The sequence below is a fragment of the Macaca nemestrina genome, chromosome 19, assembly GCF_043159975.1.
Source record: "Macaca nemestrina isolate mMacNem1 chromosome 19, mMacNem.hap1, whole genome shotgun sequence".
Classification (NCBI taxonomy): Eukaryota; Metazoa; Chordata; class Mammalia; order Primates; family Cercopithecidae; genus Macaca; species Macaca nemestrina.
In genome coordinates, this window is record NC_092143.1 from 72,022,026 (window position 1) to 72,045,830 (window position 23,805).

The 23,805-nt window shown below is 36.6% G+C and overlaps 1 protein-coding gene across 1 annotated transcript in view; it reads left to right on the forward strand.

Moving 5' to 3' along the window:
- LOC112426113 (splicing factor, proline- and glutamine-rich-like) overlaps nt 1-23,805 on the forward strand; it is a 182,642-nt gene that overhangs the window by 84,068 nt on the left and 74,769 nt on the right. The window contains exon 6 of the mRNA XM_071085362.1: nt 12,727-12,856. The gene's annotated coding sequence lies outside the window, so the exon portion shown is untranslated. The remainder of the gene's footprint in view (nt 1-12,726; nt 12,857-23,805) is intronic.

Consider the following 23,805-nt stretch of genomic DNA (forward strand, 5'->3'; position numbering starts at 1 on the left):
CAGCTGACACCTTAATTTTAGCCAAGAGAAACAGATTTTAGATTTTTGACCTCTAGAACTATAAAATTATAAAATTGTGTTGTTTTAAGATGCTAAGTTTATAGTATATTATTTCTTCACTTAATGTCATTGGTAGGTTCTTGGAAACTGTGACTTAAGAAAAATAGCATACAGCAGACACTCAAATAATATTGTTTAGTTCAATATCATTTTGTTATAATGTTGGTAAGAAAATATTGGTTTGATTATACTTCATTTCTCTTAAAGTCACAGTTTCCAAGAACCTACTGACATTGTTCAGTGAAGATTTACTGTACTTGTTACAGCAGCAATAGGAAACTAAGAGCTCAACCAAGGTGAGCTCTCTGAATAGAAATACACCACGAATGGAAAACAATAAAATTTCCAAGTGCTAACAGGAACAGGATGAAATGACTCCTAAAATTATTATCTTCCACTCCCTCTGATAATAATGTCATCGGATTGAACATCTAGTAGTTATCTGGAATAATAAGTAGATATAAAAGACAGAATAGATGGCTGATCAGCATTCTTAAGCTGTTTACATCTGTTTAAAAATGAATGTAGGAATGAGAGAAAGCCTCATTCCTTGGAGTTTTGTTAGTGTGATTCAGCTGATGAAAACCTAATGATTCCTTCACGAGCAAATGAACTGGAATCTGAAGATAGACAAGACTGTGTCTGTGGAATTGCTTTTGTAAACACTTATCATATGGGTGTCCAACATCCAAATTTCCATTCCTATTGACACCCTTATCTTCATTTTACAGATTTCCTCATACTATATAGTCTTAGGAGTTAGTGCTTTCCAGAAGACCAAGAGTCTCTATCCTGGCAGCAGCAGTAGTAGCAGTAGACCAGGCTGTGGTCATGGTAGGTCTCAGCAGTGGAGCCACTGCTCAAACCTCCAAAGTTCACATCTTCCTACGTATTTTCTAATTTCTAATTTCTAATCCTGGACCTCCACCTTCCCTTCATTCATTGAGTCCCTGATATCGGTCCAGTAACTTATCTTTTGTTTAAATAAATGAGCCTATTCCTGTAGCTTCTACCTGGGAAAAAAGCAGATACCCACACCAAGGAACAGCTCTGAACTTCAACCTTTAAATAGTCTATACATGCTGACAGCGTAATATTTTATTCTGTTTCTAAAACTGCCAACTGACTAATGAAAGCCATCCTAATAAACAATTGTAACTGCATAAACAAATATTATGACCTAAAGTTATTTTCTGCAATCAACTGCACAGTTCATTTCTAAAATGAAAAATTCTTTTACAAAGACAAAATCATGAAGAGAAGACTGACGTATTTGAATAAGAATATAATCTTATTCTTATTAAAAATAAGACAGAATAAATATTTATGAAAAATCAGTTTGACAAAATGCTTAAGTAGAAAAACAAGGTATATGCACCTGTACAGACTGAAGAGCTTACGTAACTGTCCCCAAAACATTCAAGATCCAAGAAACAATTCACACTTGATAACATACAAAAAGTTCCAACATTTTTGAAAAATATTGGGTCTTGGTTTGATATAATGAAAGGAATAAAAATTAAAGCATCATTAAGATGTAATTTTGTATCTATCAAAAAACGTTTTAAAGTATTGACACATAATTTTGATGATATGGTGAAACAAATATATTTATATACAATTATAGAACTATAACATTGTGTCACTGGCTGTTTCTGGCTGCAATAAGATAATTTTTGAAAGTCATAAAATATTCATAAGTAGTTAATTCAATAGAGAAAGAACAGCTACCCGGACAAAGATATTTATGACATCATTATCAAAAATACTAAAAATCTATAAAAGATAGGGTGGTAGGGAATAGTCAAGTAAATCATAATACAATATCTAACAGAATACTATGTAGTTATTGACAATAACAACTGTGGAAATAGTAAGACTACTTAATTTTAGGAATCTTAAAAAGAATAAAAATTACAACCATATAATCTATATTCATTAAAAAAGATTTAAAAGGAATATTTTAAAAACTGTGTTTAATTATCAAAATTGTGAGTTTTTTTTTGTTAAAAATGACTTTAATGTGAGCCAGGCTCAATGACTTACGTCTATAATCCCAGCACTTTGGGAGGCTGAGGCACACATACCACTTGAGGTCAGGATTTCAAGACCACTCTGGCCAATATGGTGCAACTCTGTCTCTATTAAAAATACAAAAATTAGCTGGGCGTGGTGATGTGTACCTATAATCCTAGCTACTCTGGTGGCTGAGGCAGGAGAATTGCTTGAACTTGGGAGGCAAAGGTACAGAGTGAGACTCCATCTCAAATTAAAAAAAAAAAGTGAATTTAATGTGAATACAGTTTTGTAATAATAAGAGAGAATGATAGATCAGTGATGAAATTAATGTAAAAATTGGAAACTTCAAAAGCATAATCAAAATTTTAGGAGATTAATTTCCTCTATTATTAGATCAGTCAAAAGACATGGATTAAGCATAACAATAAAAGAACTCTACCAAGTACATTCTCTTGGAGAATGTTAAACTCAGAGTCTTGTATATTTATCATTTCCCAAAGAATTCCAAGTTCATGATTACTCTGAATCCAAAAACGTTCACAGTGTGGACTATTATATTGAAATGAACTGAATTTAAAATGAACCATCCTATCTCCACAATTTAAAAATGCTTGTTTACATTATATTGCAAGCATAAATCATACAGCCTTCATGTAAGAAGGGTTGTTGTGTCAAAGCTTGAAGATAATGTAGAGATATATAGAGAGACCAACAGACATGCAGAACATATACTACAATTATAACCATCAAGAAATGCTAAATTCTCTTTTGAGTGACTTTCAGTAACAGGCATCACCCCTCTTACAAAGCAGATGCAATAAACAAGTTCTCTAGTTATCCATTAGTAAGGAGAATTTAGAGGAAGTTAAAGAATGGGGAGATCTATGCTTTCATTTGACATGGACATGTGTCAAATGTAAAATGGTGGCATTTTAAAAGCATACTAAATGTGCATGTACAAGCTGTCAGATCACAGATGGAAAACTGACCACAAGGAGATCATTCATATGTAAATTCTAAATAATTTACTCAAGAACACGGCTTCCACTGGAAGATATTACCAGTCAGGCCTCTCTGTACATTTTTACTTACCCAGCCTGACAGCCCATCTGTCTGTAGTTCCCTTCCTTATCCCAATAAGATTCTATACATCTCTCAAACACAAAGAAGATTAGTAGGGAAAATGACACAGGCAGGGCTAAATTTTAAAAGCCTATTTTTTCCTTACACAGCAGCAGTTATTTATAATAAGATGAAAATTAGCCAGAGAAAACAAAGTATGTTCTTTCTCATGGGTCAGTTAGACTAAGGCTTGGAACACGTGGACCAGCCCAGTAGCCAATGCACTTAGTTGATCAATACGAGCTCCTGTGTGCCACTTGGCCTTCTAAAGGCTGACGCTACAATGCATTTCGTTAGGCCTGTGTGGTAACCAAGTGCATGATGGGTGCAAAGCTGCACCATGGAATAAGCTCAGACACCATTAAGAATATCCTAAGAATCTCTAATTTCACATGTTATTTAACTCATGAATGGTAGGAACACTACAGCACAGTATTGTACTTAAAAATAATTATTTAAAAATATGTATGAAAACTATATTTCGTTTAAACGACATTCCAGTATAGTTTCTGATGCGCTCTGTCATTTATTACTGAGCAGTAGGAAGTTCAAATAAAGTATTGAGCAAAACAAGGAAGCAATTGGATTGTTTATGTGAGGAACTTTATATATCACTGCATATATCTCAAAGTGTTTTCACACGGTCCTTGTAAAACTATTTGGGCAAGTATTAAGGACCTAGACTGTTTTCCTCAGGTAATAAGGAAGATTCAGGCATCAAGAGTTGAGGGAAATGTCCAGGGTCTCAGAAGCAGAGTAAAATAGAAGCTGTCACAATTCAAGGATACCTTCAATTCATACTTTGATATTTATGTCATATTTAATAAACTGAATATATGTAATATTACAATTTAATTTTCTTAAGATATATAAAGATATTCAGCATTTATATGTGTACTAATCAAAGATATGTTAACCAGTAGATAACCTCCAAGAGGCAGATAGTAATTGAGTACTGAGTCACCAAATCACAGAATCTAGAATTTATAAATAACTTTATCCAACCTCACTTCAAAAATATAAACGCCCTCGATAATATACTTGAAACATAACCTTTTTGAAATTTGCTTCGTTAAGTCCGGATACCTGTTTGACTCAGTTATAACAAACTCAGCGACGATAAGTCCACTTTCTCCCACAGTTCCTCCAGCTGCCACTTAGCTATTCACTTCTTGTGTTGGTTAGACATAAGTTCACCGTAGTGCTTCTTTTACTGTTTTATTTTCTTTCTAAAGAAAAAAGTTCAGAAAAAATGAGGTTTAAGTTCATTTAACAGCCCAAATGTTCATCAACAAGTTTATAGTTCAGATAAACTTATAGTTAATGCCACTAATGGGGTATCAGGAACTCCCAAGGGTCCAGCACCATGCTTTGGGAATTTCTTCTCTGACCCAATGTCTCGTATTTTAGGATTGGGCTTCTGGTAGTATTGTATGTTTTATGTAGAATAAGCAATGATATACATATTTTTTTAATAGGGAGGAAGTAGTAGAGTGACTTCAACAAGATGGCAGAATAGGAAGTTTTGGATCCTCCTTCTCTCCAAGAACACACTATTTAAATAACACAAAAATTCCCTTGCGAGAAATTCATAAACCAGTTGAGAGGCTCCTACACCCTGGGAAATTGCAAAATCAGACACAACAAAGCTGGTAGGGAAATTCCAAGACACCCTCTTACAAGAATCCCTATCCCCCAGCACAGTGCCATATGATCAAGAAAAATCTCCTTGAACAACTGGCTTCTCTTCTTCCTGTCTTGAAGCACTGAAGAGACTTGGCAAAATGTAGCCACCTAGGGGCCATTGAAAACAAAGATGGCTCTTTGCACTGGCAGTCACCACAGCCCCTCTTCCCAGCTGATCAAAGAGCAAGTAGATAAAAAAGCCAGATCTCAGCTTTTTCCTGGGGAGGGGGAATGTTGAACCATATGCCCAATGTCCTAACTTTTATGAGAGTTTCCCAAAGTATTGCCTGTCTTGCCTGTCACAGAACACTGATGGGATCTGGCACAATCTAGTCGTGTGGGGGCCAGTGAGAACAAATATGGCGGTTTGATCTAGCATGCAAATAATTTCCATACCACCCCCTTACCCCATGTTCAGCACAGAATGAACAGGCAAAAAACCATAGATTCCAGCTTCCCTTTGGGAAGGAAAAGAGGCGGGCAGAACATACAATCCAAGTTTTCTGAAGGCTTCCCAAGGAACTGGTTTCAGTTTCACTTGTCTCAGAGCACTCATGGAACTTGGCCTACCCTAGATATCGGAGAGCCACTAAGAACAAAGAAAGCAAGCTGGACAAGGACAAAGTTCTGAGAATCACTGGGTGGGTTGATTGGTGAGGAACTTCTATTGTAATAATCTAGTCTGTGAAGACTGGAAGAGCTAGCTCTTTTGTCTACTGTGCAGACACCAACACAGAGAGTCAAGGAAAATGAAGAAATAAAAAAAAATGTTTCAACAAAAGGAACAAGATAAATATCTAGAAACCAACCATAGCAAAAAGAGATAAGTAATTCACTTGACAGATATTCAAAATAACCATTATAAAGATGTTCATAAAGGTGAGGAGAACAATCCATGAATAAAGTGAAAATTTCAACAGGAATATAAAATATTTAAAAATGGCAAACAGATATCATGGAACTGAAGAATATAATAACTGAAGAATTTACTAGAGGGATTTAACAAAAGCATAGATAAAGCAGAAGAAAGGATAGAGAACACAGAGAGGTCACTAAAAGTGGTTGAGTCACAGGAGGAAAAAAAAAAAGAAGGAAGAATAAAGAAAGCTTAAGGGATTTATGGGCCACTGTCAAGTGAATCAATATACACATAATGAGAGTCTCAGAAGGGGAAGAAAGAGAGAATGAAGCAGAAAGCTTATTTGAAGAAATACTGGCAGAAACCTCAAATCTGGAGAAGAAAATGAGCATCTAGATTCAGGAAGCCCAAATAAACCCAAATAAGATGAATAAAAAAATCCCCAAAAAGACATCAAGTTGTCAAAAGTCAAGGCCAAAAGAGAATTTTGAAAGCAACAATGGAGAAGCAACTTGTCTTATACAAGGGAATGCTATTGAGACTATCAGTGGATTTCTTAGCAGAAACCTTGCAGGCCAGCAGACAGTGGGATAAAATAGTCAAACTGATGAAGAAAAAAACCCCAAAATTCTCAACCAAGAATATTCTACCTGGCAAAGCTGTCTGTCACAAATGGAGAGATAAAGACTCTGCTAAACAAACAAAAGTAAGGGAGTTCATCATCATTAGACCAACCTTGCAATAAATGCTAAAATGAGTTCTTCAAGTTAAAATGATAATACAACAACACAATGGCATAAGAAAATATAAAACACATTTGTCAAGGTAAATATAAGACAGATACAGAATGCTGTATTACTGTAATAATGGTAAATCACTTTTAATTCTACTATAAAAGTTAAAACATAAAAGTATTAAAAGTAACTATAGCCTAAAAATGTTACAAGAGACAATATAAATAGATATAAATTGTGGCACCAATAATATAAAATGTGAGGGATAAGTATAAGTATAGTTTTTATAAACAATTGAACATAAGTTGTTCACAGTTTAAATTAGCTATAAGAATTTTATATAAGCCCTATGTCAACCATAAAGAAAATACCTATGGAAGTAACACAAAAGAAAAAGAGAAAGAAAGCAAAGCTTATCAGTTTTAAAAAATTAATGAAATACAAAGACAGTAAGAGAGAAAAAGATAGACAAAGTAACTGCAAGGCAGACAGAAAGCAATGAACAAAAAGGCAATAGTAAATCTTTCCTGATCAGTACTTCCTTAAAATGTATACAGATTCAAGTTTCCAATCAAGATACAGAGTGGCTGAAGGACTTTTTTAAAAGATCCAACTATATGCTGTCTACAGGAAACACAGTTTATATTAAAGGACACAGGCCGAAAAAAAATGTATGAAAAAATATATTCCATGAAAATAGTAACCCAAAAAGGGTAGATGTGGCTTTACTTATATCTGATAAAATAGATAGTAAGTCAAAATTGTTGCAAGAAACAAGAAGTATATAATCCAATGAAAAAAGGACCAATTCACTTGGAAGATACAACAATTATAGATATGCACCTAACAAGAGAAGACTTAACTATATAAAACAAGCATTGATAATACTGAAGGGAAAATAGTGCTGCAATAATAGCAGGAGATTTTAGCACTCCATTTTCAGTAATTGATAGAAAAACAACCAGACAGTAAACTAACAAAGAAGCAGTGGATACAAACAACTCTATACATCAAATGGACCTAACAGATCTCTACAAAACATTCCATTCAACAGCAAACGAACATTAATTCTTCTCAAGTGCATACAGGACATTTTTCAAGATAGATCATGTTAAGTAACAAAACAAGTTTTAACAAAGTTAATAATATTGAAATAATACCAAGTACCCCTTCAACCAAAATGTAGTAAAACTAGAAATAAATAACAACGGGAAACCGAAAAAGTTGTGAATATGTGGAAATTAGATATGTATTTTTGAACAACCAATGGGTCAAAAAATAAATCCAGACAAATAAAACATATCTTGAAACAAATAAAAATATAAATAGAACATAACAAAACTTTCTGAATGCAGCAAAAGAAGTACTAAGAAGGAAGTTTACAGTGATAAGTGCCTATGTTGAAGAAGAAGAAAGGTCTCAAACCCATTTTATATCTCAAGGAAATTGAAAAATAAGAGCAAACTAAATCCAAAGTCAGAAGAAGAAAGGAAATAATAAAGATTATAGCAGAATAAATAAAATAAAGAACAGAAAAACAATAGAAAAAACAGTGAAACTAAGAGTTGGTTTTTTTGAGAAGATAAACTTGAAAATATTAAGCTAGAATAACCAAGAAAAAAGAAGAGTCACATAAAATCAGAAAACAAAGAGGAGACATTACAACTGATACCACAGAAATGCATAGGATTGTAAGAGATTACTATTAACCATTATACACCAGAAACCTGGGAAACCTAGAAGAAATGGATAAATTCTTGGAAACATACATCCTACCAAAGCTGAATCATGAAGAAATAAAAAGTACGAACAGGCCCATAACTAGTATGGCTATTTAATCAGTAAACAGTAATCTCCCAACAAAGAAAAGCCCAGGACCAAACACCTCACTGATGAATTGTATGCAACACTTCAAGAATTAATACCAATTTTTCTCAAACTCTTCCAAAAAATTGATGAGAAAGAAACACTTCCAAACTTACGAGGCCAGAATTAACCCTGATAAAAAAGCTAGACAAAGCCACCACAACAAAAGAAAACTACACGTCAGTATTTCTAATGAATGTGATTGCAGAAATCATCAACAAAATATTAGCAAACCAAATTCAACAGCACATTAAAAGAATCATTCACCATGACCAAGGGGGATTTATCCCCAGGATGCAAGGATGATTCAACATATGCAAATCAACAAATGTGATACATCACATTAAAAGAATGAAAGATGAATAAAAGCCATATGATCATCTCAAAAGACATAAAAGAGAATTTGATAAAATTCTACATATTTTTATGATAAAAACTCTCAACAAAGTAGGAACAGCAGGAAAGAAGCTCAACACAGTGAAGGTTATATATGAAAAGCCCTCAGCTAACATTATGCTCAATAGTGAAAACTTGAACACTGTTCCTTTAAGGTCAGTAAAAAAGCAAGGATGCCCACTCGTGCCACTTCTATTTAACATAGTACCAGAAGTCCTAGCCAGAACAATTAGGCAAAAAAGAAATAAAAGTCATCCAAATTGGAAAGGAAGAAGTAGAATTATCTCTATTTGAAGATTATGTAATAATATATAGAGAGAAAACCTTAACGACTCAACCAAAAAAATGTTAGAACTATTAAGTGAATTTAGTAAGTTGCGGGATACAAAATCAACATACAAAAATCAGTGGCATTTCTATACACAAGCAATAAACTATCCATAAGCTAAATTAAGAATTCAGTACTACTTATTACTAGCAACAAAAGGAATCAAATAGTTACAAATAAGTTTAACCAAAAAAGTGACACTTTTACACTGAAAATTATAAAACATTGATGAAGGAAATTAAAAAAGACAGATAAACGGAAAGATGTCCTGTTTTCATGGATTGGGAGAATGAATATTATTAAAATATCCATATTTCCTATAGTGATCTACAGATTCAGTGTAATCCCTATCAAAATTTCAGGGCCTATTTTTTTATATTAACAGAAAAACCAATCCTACAATTCACAGAGAACCACAAAAGACCACGAATAGCCAAAGCAGTCTTGAGAAAGAAAAACAAAGCTGGAGGCACATAACCACTTCCCAATTTCAAAATATATTATAAATATACAGTAGAAAAATTATACTACAGGCATAAAAACAGACATATAGACTAATGGAACATAATGAACAGCTCAGAAATAAATTAACGTGCATTAGTCTGTTTTCATGCTGCTAATAAAGACCTACACAAAACTGGGTAATTTATAAAGAAAAGTTTAATTGACTCATAGTTCCAGTTGACTGGGGAGGCCTCACAATCATGGCAGAAGGTGAAGGGGAAGCAAGATATGTCTTACATGGCAGCAGGCAAGAGAGTTTGTGCAGGGGAACTCCCCTTTATAAATCCATCAGATCTCATGAGATTTATTCACTGTCACAAGAACAGCACAGAAAAGACCCACCCCATGATTCAATTACTTCCCAGCAGGTCCCTTCCACGACATGTGAGAATTATGGGAGCTACAATTCAAGATGAGATTTGGGTGGGGATACAGCCAAACCACGTCATCATGCATCTATAGGATTAACTGATCTTCAGCAAAGGTGTCAAGAACACACAGTGGGGAAAGATAGTCTATTCAACAAATGGTAGTAGGAAAATTAAACGTCCATATGTAAAAAATAAGAAACTGGATCTTTATCTTACAACGTACACAAAAAAATCAACTCAAAATGGATTAGAGATTTAAGCATAATGCCTAAGACTATAAAACTTACAGAAGAGAACATAAGGAAAAAAACTTTGTGACATTGGTCTTGCCAATGCTTTTGTGGATATGAAATGAAAACGAGGCAAAAAATGCGAAAGTAGACAAACAGGACTATATTAAACTAAAAAACTCCTGCACAGCAAGTAAAATAATCAACAAAATGAAAAGGCAATTTATGGAGTGGGAGAAAACATTTGCAAACCTGATAAGGGGTTAATTTCCAAAATACACAAGAAATGTAAACAACTGATTAGCAAGAAAACTAATAACTTGATTTTTAAATGAGCTAAAGACTTGAATACACATTTCTTTAAAGAGGACATACAAGGAACCAAAACGTATATGAAAAGATACTCAGTTACTAACCATAGTGAGATATGACCTCACACCTGTCAGGATGGGCATTATAAAAAGAAGGGACATTTTTTTAATTCTTGGTGAAGATGTGGAGAAATGACAACTCCCGTACACTCTTGGTGGGAATATTAAATGAAGCAGTTGGTATCAAAAATCAGTATGGCATGTAAATGGTTAATATTTCATGTCAACTTGACTGGGCCAAAGTATACCCAGAGAGCTGGTAAAAACATTATTTCTAAGTATGTATGTGTGAAAGTGTATTAAGAAGAGATTAGAATGTGAATTAGTAGACTGAGTAAAGAAGACTGCCCTCACCAATGTGGGTGGGCCTCAGTCAATTCATTGAGGATAGAACAAAAAGGTGGAAGAAAGGCAAATTTCTTTTCTGTGCTTGAGCTGGGACATACATCTTTTTCTGCCTGACATACATGCTGTGGTTCATGGGCTTTAGGATCCATATAGGGACTTACAGCATTGGCCTCCCAATTCTCAGGCCTTTCACCTCAGACTGCATTATACATTATACCACCATCTTTTCTGGTTCTCCATATTGCAGATGGCGGATGCTGGGACTTCTTGGTCTCATAACTTTATTAGCATATACATATGCTAACTATATATATGTATAATTAAATGTAGAATTACTATATGACCTAGCAATCCCACTTCTGGATATTTATTCAAAAGAATTAAAATCAGGATCTCAAAGAGATTTTAGCATTCCCATGTTCATTTCAGTGCTATTCACATTAGCCAGGAAGGAGAAACAACCTAAATGCTCATGGAAAGATGAATGAATAAAAACGAGATATATACATACAATGGTTACTATTTAGCCTTAGAAGAAAATTCTGCAAAATGCAACAACATTGAATGAACTTTCTTTCAATGAACCTTGAAGACATTATGCTGAGTAAAATAAGCTAGTCACAGAAGGACAAATGCTGCATGAGTTCACTTACCGGAAGTACCTAAAATAGTCAAACTTAGAATCACAGAGTAGAATGTTGCTTGCCAGAGACTTATGGGGAGAGAGAAACAAGAGTTGCTAATCTGTGGCCATAGAATCTCATTTATACAAGATGAATACATTCTAGATATCTACTATACAACATTGTGCTTACAGCTAACAGTACTGTATTGTACACTTAAAAATTTGTTAAGATGACAGCTCTCAGGTTAGGTGTTCTTAGCACAATAAATATATTTTTTTAAAAAAGTCAAAATTTAAATGCTTAGCACATTGGGGTTTATTTCTCATTCCTTCTACATGTGCATCATGAATTGGCTAGAAGCTTTAATCCAGGCATCCATATTCACAGGTTGATAAATAGCCATCATTCCAAATTTGCCTAACTGTGGAAGACAGAAGTGGCAAATAGATACAGCTTCTTAAAACTTTCACTAATAGTGATGTAAGTCACTTCTATTCACGTTCCTTTATTCAAAGAGGAGATGGGGGAAGGAGTGCAACCTTATCATGTTCCCAGAAAGAAAACAAGAAATACTTTGTATGATCATCATAGTCCAATAGACTGGATGTTTGTGTCCTCCTAAAATTCGTATGTTGAAATCTTAATCCATTGTGTGATGGTATTAGGAAGTGAGGACTTTGGGAGGTGATTAGGCAGTCTTGAATTACAAACTTAGCATCTCTTACGAAAGCTGACATGAGAAGTGAAAGTAAGTCCATTAGACTACAATCTGTCTCCTGCACTCCTAATAAAACCCTTTAGTGGAGAACACTTTTTTTTTTTTTTTTTTTTTTGAGACGGAGTCTCGCTCTGTCGCCCAGGCTGGAGTGCAGTGGCCGGATCTCAGCTCACTGCAAGCTCCGCCTCCCGGGTTTACGCGATTCTCCTGCCTCAGCCTCCCGAGTAGCTGGGACTACAGGCGCCCGCCACCTCGCCCGGCTAGTTTTTTGTATTTTTTAGTAGAGACGGAGTTTCACCGGGTTAGCCAGGATGGTCTCGATCTCCTGACCTCATGATCCGCCCGTCTCGGCCTCCCAAAGTGCTGGGATTACAGGCTTGAGCCACCGCGCCCGGCCAGTGGAGAACACTTCTAAAGACAGCAATACTCTGAGTGGAGTTTGTGCCCTTAAAAAAGAGATCCAAGAACTCCCTCACCCCTTCCACCAGGTGAAGACAAAGAAAGAAGACAGGCCATTTGTGAACGAAGAAGCAGGCCCTCACCAGACACCAGATCTGCCAGTGCCTGGATCTTGAATATGCTGGTGCCTTGATCTTGGATTTCCTATTCTCCAGAGTTGTAAGTAATACATTTCTTGTTTATAAGCCATCTGGTATTTTGAACTGGGTGGTATTTTGTTCAAGCAACCCAAACAGTCTAAGGCAATCATATTCTTTTCTTTTTTTTTTTTTTTTTTTTTTTGAGACGGAGTCTCGTTCTGTAGCCCAGGCTGGAGTGCAGTGGCCGGATCTCAGCTCACTGCAAGCTCCGCCTCCCGGGTTCACACCATTCTCCTGCCTCAGCCTCCCGAGTAGCTGGGACTACAGGCGCTGCCACCTCGCCCGGCTATTTTTTGTATTTCTTAGTAGAGACGGGGTTTCACCGTGTTAGCCAGAATGGTCTCGATCTCCTGACCTCGTGATCCGCCCATCTCGGCCTCCCAAAGTGCTGGGATTACAGGCTTGAGCCACCGCGCCCGGCCTCTTTTCTTTAAAAGTATAAATTTCAACCAGTATTATTAATGTTCTTAAGTGGGATTCACAATTGTAATAAGATTAAAATAAATGTAAGCATATAAGGTCAAAGTAGTTATCTTACCACTCTTAGAGGATCAGTTGACAGAATGGTGTTTCAGCAGCCCTGCCAGTTTGCAAATCACTGAAGCCTCTTTGCTAATCTAAGGAGACACTCTTCTAGGAAGAGAAAGCTCTCATTTGCCACAAAACATTCTTTGGGTGTACGAATATGTTTTCTTTTTAAAACCTTGAGAAGTAAATAGCAAAGGTCAACTTAGCTACCATTTTTCCAGTGAGAGAAATAATACGCTTAGAACACAAGTGACTTGCCCAAGATCGACTCTGGGTAACAGATTCTGATTCAAGCCCTCTGACTGAAACATCCAATACTCATGTTATGTCTTGGAACACATATGCATTATTCAGGAAATCACAGAGCTCTGGGGAAGGGTAGGAAATGTAGGCACAATTATAAGGATGTTGGGGAAATTAACAGTGGCTTTAAGTTTGCCAACTCTGGTTTAAATATTTCTTGTGTTAGGAGTTTTTAAAAAAGCTCTGCAAAATTATGGTGTATCCATATAATTTATCGTCTTTTTTCTCCATCCTAATCATGGTTGTTAAATTTCTGTGCCTAAAATGCAGACCACTTTTGAGTGCAAGTTTGCGTGGCATACACCAAAAAGTGATCCAAATTGGATACAAGGCTGGGGAGATGCAGTTCAAGCCCACATGGCCATTTGCCTCACCAGCTGGCACTGTCTCACAAGATGCCACCAGATGGGCCTTCATGAGCCTTCTAAATCAACAGAGAAATTCAGAGTGGAGATATCAAATATGCCATTACTGCTAAAAGCAAGTAAATGATATTACATACCTATTTGATACACTGAAACAGTCTTGAATCACAAATTGAGTATCTCTTACGAAAACTGGAATGAGAAGTGGAGTAAGTACATTAGACTACAAATCTGTCTTCTACACTACTAATAAAACTTTTTAGTGGAGAACACTTTTAAAGACAGAAATAGTCTTTTCTCCTCCATTTATAAGGACCCTCAATGTGTTTGGATAAAAGAGAGGGAGATAATGATATACTAGGTAGAGACCTCAAAAAGAAAAAATGTGGCAAATTTGGGAACTGGTAAATAGAGGAAATGATATCCTCTATTTAGCCACTTTGGCTAAAAATGCCACTCTTTCCAATCTATAATCCTAATTTCAGAACATGGCACTCATCACACACCATCTTGAAATGTAACTATTGTTGTACATGTGTCATTGTCCTTACCATAACAGTGTAATGAAAAGATGCATGACTTAGAGCTGATCAGCCTGATTTGAATTTAAATAACAAGTATCTGCATTGCCTTGTGTAACTTACTAATTTCTATAGGTCTTGTTTCCTCATATGAAATAAGGCTAACAGTTATCCTTCACAATCTATGGGGGATTTGTCCCAGGACCTCCTTCAAATATCAAAAATCCAAGCATGCTCAAGTCCCATTTATAAAATTGCATGTTCTCACTTATAAGTGGGAGCTGAACAATGGGAACAGATGGACACAGGGAGAGGAACAACACACACTGGGGCCGGCTGAGGGGCTGGGGAAAGGGAGAGCATCAGGATAAATAGCTAATGCATGCTGGGCTTAATACCTAGGCGATGGGTTGATAGGTGCAGCAAACAACTATGGCAGACATTTACCTGTGTAACAAACCTGCACATCCTGCACATGTATCCCGGAACTTAAAATTAAACTAAATATTTAAAAAACCATTTAAAAAATTAAAAAATGCATCATATTTGCATAAAACCTATGCACATGCTCCCCATATAGTTTAAATCATCTGCAGACTTCTTATATTACCTAATGTAGATGCTATATGAGTAGTTGTTATTAATGTATTTTTAGGGGATAATGACAAGAAGAAAATGCTAAGTATTTTTTTAGCATTTTAAGAAAGTACATTTCTTTCTTAAGAATGCTAAGTCCATGCATGCTAAGTACAATTGCAGTTGTTTTTCCAGGTAGTTTTGATCCCTAGTTGGTTTAATCCATGGAGGTGGAACCCAGAGATACAAAGAGCCAACTGTACCTACATTTCGAGATTGCCAAAAAAATTAAATGAGTGTGTGTATATATATATATATTTATATATACATATATAATATCTGGTACATAATAGAATGTAATGACAAGTGTTATTTTTATTGTTATCATACAGTTTTGAGACTTATGCAAAGGCTAGCAATTTTATAGAAAAGATAGAGTTTTTTCTTGAAAGAATAATAAATGAATGAATGAAGACGTAACAATACAGAAGTTATATAGAAATGGAGGCCGTGTGCCATGCTAGCTCAGTAGGATAGCAGTACCATGTGGAATTTGTAAAAGGTCAAATGCTGATGTTGTGCTTTGTTAATGAAAAAATGACAACTTTTTGTTTATTTTAAAATGTTTCTAAATAATAGCTCCCAGAAAGTTTATGAATATTCATATTTTTGATCATTCTTTCTCCAAATTTTCTCAGGACATATATAAATGCACATACAGCAAGGTCTTTTTTATACTTAATATGAAAGTAAGATTTATGTTGCTTTTTGCTTCATAGTATTTCTCGGTTTGTAACTATAAACTTATTTGTGTGAGTACTGGATTAATGATTTCTTATTCGACTAGACTTAAAGCTCCATGAGGGCCAGGGACTGGGTTGCTTTTGAATTCTCTTGGTGGCCTTAGTTTCTGACACAGTGGCTTGTGCATAGTAGGTATTCAAAATAATTATTTAAGGAACAGAAATTATCCTTTTCACTTCCTAAAAGTATGCCAAGAGGATCGACATCCTATATTTGGTTTTAGTTTTCATTTTAAACAACTCGATTTTAAAGGAATTGTGAAGAATTAATAATGGATTGTTTTAGACCATTTTAGACAATCAGGTACTCCATTACTTCATGTGTTAGAGGGCTTTTCAAAATCAGGTGTCAGGGGTGGAAACCTAAAATAGCATTCTGCTTTCAACTAGTGATACTATAGAGACTGTGCTCTGACTCAGCATCATATAGAATCATCTCTCAGGATGCTCTTCCTTGCTCTAGTGGCACACTCAGAAAAGACACCAGTGTTTATGAGATCATAAACATTGTTATGGGATCAGAGCTAGCGACAGTCTTTGCTTCAGGCCATATGATCATAAACAATGTTATGGGATCAGAGCTAGCAACAGTCTTTGCTTCAGGCCATATGTTCTAAATGCAGAAGAAAATTCCAAAAGTAAAAATTTCATTCCAGGATCCCTGGACTCAGCTGTAATTATTCACCCTCGACAGGTTCTGGCCTCTGACATCTGAACCAAGAACCATATGCGAAAGAAAAGAAGTCCTAAAAGAAAGAGGATGTGGTTGGTTTTCAAGTAGAACAGAACTTGTAGAAATGATTCAACATCAAACTGCTGGTAAACACACATGCAAACACACAATTTTATCTGTTTACGAACAACCCTGAATATCCATAATGTAGAATAATATTAATAGGATTAAAGACACCCACTTCATATGACTATTTTAAGGAGTAAGTGAAATCACATATGTAATGTACCAAGCCAAAATCGGAATCTGAATACCAGCTGATATGCAAGGTGAGCACTCAATCAATGGGGAGTGAAGGAGTTAAGCCGATCACTCAAGAGCCACCTCAACCGCTTGTATTCAAGAGGTGAAGATTAGTTTTCAGTTTAATCTTCTTATACCTTCACATATATTCCAAATGTAATCACTTCCCATGACCTTTACCACTCCCATGTAGTGCTGGCCACCAGTATGTCTCCTTCAGACTTCTGTCTTTCCCTAGCCCTATCACCTCCCCTCACCTCTCTCACTTTACTTTCCCACCTACCACCTCCCAAATGGGTGTATTATCCACAAAGCAGTCTGAGTGATCCTTTTACAATAAAAATCTAATCTGGTCACTCCCCTACTCAAAGCTCTCCAACAACTTCCCCATTAAATCTAAATTCCTTGCCATAGCCAACAGTAGCTGGCCACTGACCTCACCAACCATCCTTTCTTACACTTCACAATGGCTGATGTTATAGTTTATTTGATGATTACTTGTTTCATTTGCCAGAATGCAAGCTTCATGAGAACAAAGACAATATTTGTTTCACTATTCTACTCCCAGATATGCGCATTAGGGCACATAATAGGCACTTAATGACTGTTTATGGAATGAAAGGATGCATGAGTATATCTCATCCATATTCAATATCAGATGTATCATTGGGAGATGAAGTCAGTGGAAAAAGAACTAGTTACAGCTATAAGGAAGACAGAATACAGTTTTCAGTGGTGGAACCAAAGGAGTCAAAACAGGAATAAATGCAATGTAGAAACATAAGTATAGGCAATAGTGTATTAATTTTCAATTGCTGTTTAACAAATAACCACAATCTTAGTAGCTTAAAATAGCACCCATTTATTAGCTCATAGTTCTGTAGGTCATTGCAGGCAAGCTTGACCAAATTATCTCCTTAGGGTCTTACAAGGCCAAAATCAAGTTGTTGGCCAGGAAGGGCTCTTACCTAGAAGATCTGGGGAAGAGTTCACTTCTAAGCTCCTTCTGATTATTGGCAGGATTTAGTTCCTTGCAGTTGTAAGATGGAAATAGAAGCTTCCTTGATTGCTATTGGCTGAGGCCACTCTCAGCTTCCAGAGGCCACCTGCATGCTTTGCCATGTGACCCCTCCACCTTCTAAGATAGCAGGGCCATGTTGAATCCATCTCTTACTTGGAATCTCTCTGACTTCCTTTTTTGCTGCCCACCAGAGGAAATTCTCTGCATTTAAAGGGCACAAGTAATTGATTAGACTAGACCTACCTGGGTCTGATTAACTCCCTTCTGACTAACTCAAAGTCAACTGATTAGCAATATTAAGTACATTCGTAATAGCAGGCATGATAGTTCATTATACTCACAGTCTCAAAGATTAGGGCAGGAAATCTTGAAGTGGGGTGGGGCAGAGAGGCATTTTAAAACTCTGCTTATCACAAAAAGCTTATCCTAAACTAGATACCCCAAACTAGAACATTTAAAAGTGTTGTTCTTTGGGATCTCTTTCTTGCCATTGACAATAGCTTAAGACTCATATTTTAAATTTGGAAGTATTAGTGTGTACCTTTTGCTTTTATCCTAGGAGCAGAAACTTCACAGAGAGGCCTGCAGTCCACTGAGCTGAAAACCAAACCCGTAAACAAAATGTCATGCTACAAAGATTAGAGAGAAAAGGCCAAATTTCCCGAGAACCTGTTCTCAGTCTTAATTCCTATAGTCATCAGGATCTTCTTGCATAGAAGGAATGTGCAAATGCACAGTCCCTGGACACTGATTCCATTTCCTACAAGCCCCATTGTTATGCTTGTATTAATGTGCTGCATGGAAATACCATATGCTTCCACATTTTATTTGTGTGGTGCCTTCTAGTTTTCAAAATACTCTAAGATATTTAGTCATCTCAACCCTGTGAAGTAAAGCTGGGAAATAACTTTTTTCTCTGTTTTACAAATGAGAAAATTGGTGCCTGGAGTGATTAAATAATTTGCAGTTCCATAAGAATTTACTGGCACCCTTAGTACTAAAGTCCTAATTCCTAAACCTGTGTTCTTTTACCATATTCAAGACTAGAAACAAGAATGTCAGTAGACAGAATGCTGTTCAGAATTTCCTTCTTGGCTGGTGCCTGCTAGTCTTGTGGGCCTGTCTGTTCTTGTTTGTCGTACATAGCATTTAAGAAGATCCCCATGAATTGTTTGGCTAGTGATCTCACTGCAGTGCCTGGGGTTTAGCACAGGGCAATAAAGGAAGACTCTCAATATAAAGGAGGAAATATAAGAGGAACTGTCCCCTGAATAAGAAGGAGGTATCCCAAGGAATAGCAAAAGGGACTCTCTCAGGATGCTGTCTCTGACTACAAGTAAAACAGGCCATTTCAGGGCATCCAAGCCAGGGATGAAGGTGGCGGAAGTTCCAGCTTGCTCATGCAGCTGTGACCTGCTATGGTGAAGTGAATCCACATTTAGATCCCATTGGAGAAGTTCCATAGCAAAAGGGGGAATGAACAAAATTACATACTATCAGTAATATTCATCAGTAATACTGTGTAAGAGAATTTGATTACAAAAGTCCACTCTCATCCACAATGATTTATTTCTTAATATATAGCTTCCAGCCAACTTAAACAAGAAAGAAATACTGTCTATGTGCAGAATTACCAAATGATAAAACACGTATGGCTTAAGAGTACTGACTTTGAGAGCAAACAGATTAGAATACCAGTTTCATATCCATCGCTTATTAGCTACGTGACTGGGAAATTTATTTAACCTATCTGAGCTTTACTCTTCTCATTGATAAACTTGGAATGAGGATATTACCTACCTCAGAGTGTTCTTGTGAGGATTAAAGCACCTTGCTCATAGTAAGCACTAATTAAATGTTTGCTATTGTTACCATAACTCAGTCTTAAAGAACATGTCTTATATTTTTTCCAGTATTTACCGGCATAAATATAATGATGAGTCTCATGCAATATGATTATGGAGACTCATAGTTATTAAAACAAGGAAGGTGATCTGTGAGACAATTTGTGTTTAAATTTATACTTAAAAAAAAGGTAATTAATAAGATTTAATCCAGAAATAACAAACCAAATTGCCAAGCAATTGTATCTGTTTGTAAACATAACTGCTGGAATATATATGAATATATTTAGTTATTGTGTATCACCCAAAACAGCTTCTGCAAGAGAAAAAGAGTGGGTGGCAGATGTGGTAGAAAACACTCATTTTTAAGATTAAGTGTGAAATGTGTTGGAAATCACCATGGGGATGGTGTAAACAGCCAAATTACCCCAAATCCAGCAAAAGTTTGAAATTAGAATTTCTCTGGATTTTATAAAGCAAGATACTCTTAGTGCCTCAAAGCCCCAATAATGAATAGTGTTTTCAGGGATAATTCTCACTTCCCAAATGTTGAAATTAAAATGCCATGTAATATATCAAAATTACTAAGTCAGTCAATGGATGAAAGTTTTAGAGGACAAACATGAAGTCCTACCATTTACAGGTTTAACAAAATGTTTTATACCTAATTATCCTGGCAGTAAAAAAAACGGAAGAAAGAGATTTCTTTCAAGTAAACTGGCCACCACTTCCGTTCCAGGTTTCTTTGTGTCTTCCACAATAACTTTGAGAGATTATAGACTGTTGTTGGGCATATAGTGTCTAAGGAGGCATGCTGCTAACGTTTCTTATAGTAATAAGATCATTCCATATTATTTTATAAATAGAAAATGATTTTGGCCAATAACAATAGTCTTCAGCTGATTTTTGATACCCAGGAGCACCAGGTACTTAAATTGTCTTAAAATATAGCAAAATTTGTTTGGTTCCAGTAAACATTGTATCTCCACAAACCATTTTAAATAAAACCCATGAAGCCAAGAGTTAATGTTGTTAGAAACAAATGCTTGGTGCCACAAAGAAAATGAGCACTTAAACAAGATTTTCTCAGCAAGGCAAATTTTATTTCTGCAGAAGGGTGCTGTTTGTGCCGGGCATGGTCTCAAGAGCACACTGAACAAAGGAGAGAAGGAGTTTTTATCCCTAACGCAGTTCCTATTTCTGTGTCCTTCCCCTATTGGCTGGGGTTAGACTGCACAATCTAAAGAATCCCAATTGGCTAAAGCTTAAACTTCTCTAAATAAGGTAATAACACAAGAGTTTTTATGGCTGAAGCAGAAAAGGGAAGAAGTAAGGGGGATAAGTCAAGGCTGCTGACAAGGCAGGTTTCGGTATGTCTGAGCACTGCAAGGGTGAGGGGGTAGTTTACAAGATGAATAAGAACTTTTTCCAAATAAGGAAGTTGATCTTGGGAACAAAGAACGGGGAAGTTAACAGTTAAACCTTTGAAGAGGAATGTATTGTATCTGATATTATAGGGAAATAATGTTATTTAAAAATCCAGAAAGAAAGAAATAGGATATGCGTCAGACAGAAAGTAAATATCCAGTTTCTTCCTGCATTAACCCACACATAGATTCCAAAATATCATACAAGTAGAAGCTGACACTAGAACCCAATACTAAAGTGTGCACATCCTGCCAATCAGTCCATTTCTAGTTCTTCAGCAGCCACTCTCCTGATTGTCTGCATGCACTCAGGGTAAACCCCCATTCACATGACTTTTAACCTTCAAGTCAGAAATCCTCCTCCATTTGGCATACACGTGGTGGGAGGTTCCAAATGAAAAGTCTAGGGCCATTCCTTTCGAAGTTCTTAACTTAGCTCTCTTTTCTGTAACTGTAATCCCGACACCCAAGGTAACACTACCCCTTACACAGAGATTTTGGAGACTCGAGTCCTGTTGGCCGCATCACCAGCATCACCTTCCTTCTCTATAGCCTAAGTCACTTACCCAACAACATGTTACTGGAGCACTAAAATGGGCATGGGCAAGGATAGGAGCTGCCAGATAGGGGAGAATAAGGGATGTAGAGATAATCTTTATATACATTTTCTATCTAGTGGCACAAGATGTTTATAAGGTAGATGTTTTAACACACACTGGAACCTATCAGAGGGTGAAGGGTGGGAGGAGGGAGAGGATCAGGAAAAATAACTAATGGATACTAGGCTTAATAGCTGGGTGACAAAATAATTTGTACAACAAACTCCCATGACAGAAGTTTACCCATATAACAAACCTGCACATGGACCCCTGAACTTAAAATAAAAGTTAATTAAAAAAACCAAGGTAGATGTTGTATTCCTTTCACTAAATAGCTAGAAGAAAAGTAAGCACAGGAACCAAGCCAGGAAACACAGATCCAGCTCTTTAATGGCTTCCAAATTTTCTGAGAAGGTGAGAGGGCTTTGAGATGCTGCTTTTTTTTTTTTGGAACAAAACAGGAACCAATTTGTAAGTAGGCAATAGCCTACCTGGTGCAATTTTAATGGAGGTAGCAGATACATTACCTTCCCTAAGATATCACCACTGGGATTGTTTCATGGTTTTTAACCCATTCTTTCGATGTAGACCACCCCTTCTATCTTAGGAAAACCTTCTTAAAGTACAGATAACTTGAAAGCAGATACTGTTTTGCATGAATAACAAACATTTCATTTGTTTTAATGCCCAAATAGCAATAATCCAAATCTGCATTGTTTGACCTCTGGAATTCTAATATCTCTGGAAATCCTGGAATGTATATTCTACAGATATGTAATGTTTCTTGTCATCTCAGCAACCTTCGGCTGCCCCTAAGCAGGTCACCTCTCAGCCTCTTTCCTATTCTCCCAGTATAGAAGCAAACACAAGACCTTCCCCCCAAGCACAGCTAATTAGAGCCTTTAACGTTTAGCACAGTGTGACTAAAACCTGTGGATGACAAAGCAGAAATAAACACTTGATCTGTGTATTATACAGAACACTAGATATGACTGCCCTGGGCCATCCCAACCCCCCAAATCCCCTTACCAGTTCTCATCCTTCAGCCGCTGAGCTTGAGGGACCAACGAGGCCGCTCACGGTGGCAGTGACATTCCACCCACACTTCTCACAGTCAGGCTACTCAGTGTGTGTAGGGCTTCCTTTCTAGGGAGCGTGGTTATTTCTCCCATAGCTACAATAAGTACCCTGCACCAGTTAAAATATAGAATAGAAAAAGGAACAATGCCACAAAGCAAGCTCATTATTAAACTCTGTTATCATGTAGAGCACTTGAGCTCAAATGCCAAAATCTCCATTCCAGAATAGGACCCTGGCTTTTCCATGCATAGAACCAAAAAGTGAATAGAGACTTTACCTGAAGGAACAACATAGTTGTCTCTCAGACAGAAACAGGAACACTGCTGGCGATTGTAGCATAGCAGTCCCTTTCCACACACTTCTAATCCAGGGTATAAAAACTGTCAAAAAATAGTGGACCTTTTTCCTAGCTTGAGTTTCCTGCAATGAAAGGATTATCCAGTTTAATCTTAAAAAGAAGCCTATGAAGTGGGCATTATTTCCCCATTTTACAGAAGAGGAGACTGGTCTGAGAAAGTCCAGTAATTTTAGCCACCGTCACCCAGGCCCATCTGACTCTAACACCTTGACAGACAGCTAATAAGAATGTGGCAGTGGTAATGACACGGGAAGTGAGGCTTAGCTAGAAGGAAGAGAAGGGACCCAGACAAGGGCCACAGGAAGACACCAAAGGAACAGCCTGCCTATGGCAGGACCTGCACACTCCATCGTCATACCTGCATCTGGGAGAGATGGCATAACTCATGCCACCAGCATCCTCGACTTCCTGGCTTGAGTTAGTGCTGGCACGCTAATTAGTTCAAGTTGCCTCTTGAGTCATGAATATTTGGCATTTAAGATTTATTCATCCTTCGTAACACACTCATTTTCTGAAATCTCTTTTAAAAAATTTTATTGGTTCGTGTCGAAGAAGCCTGAAGTCAAA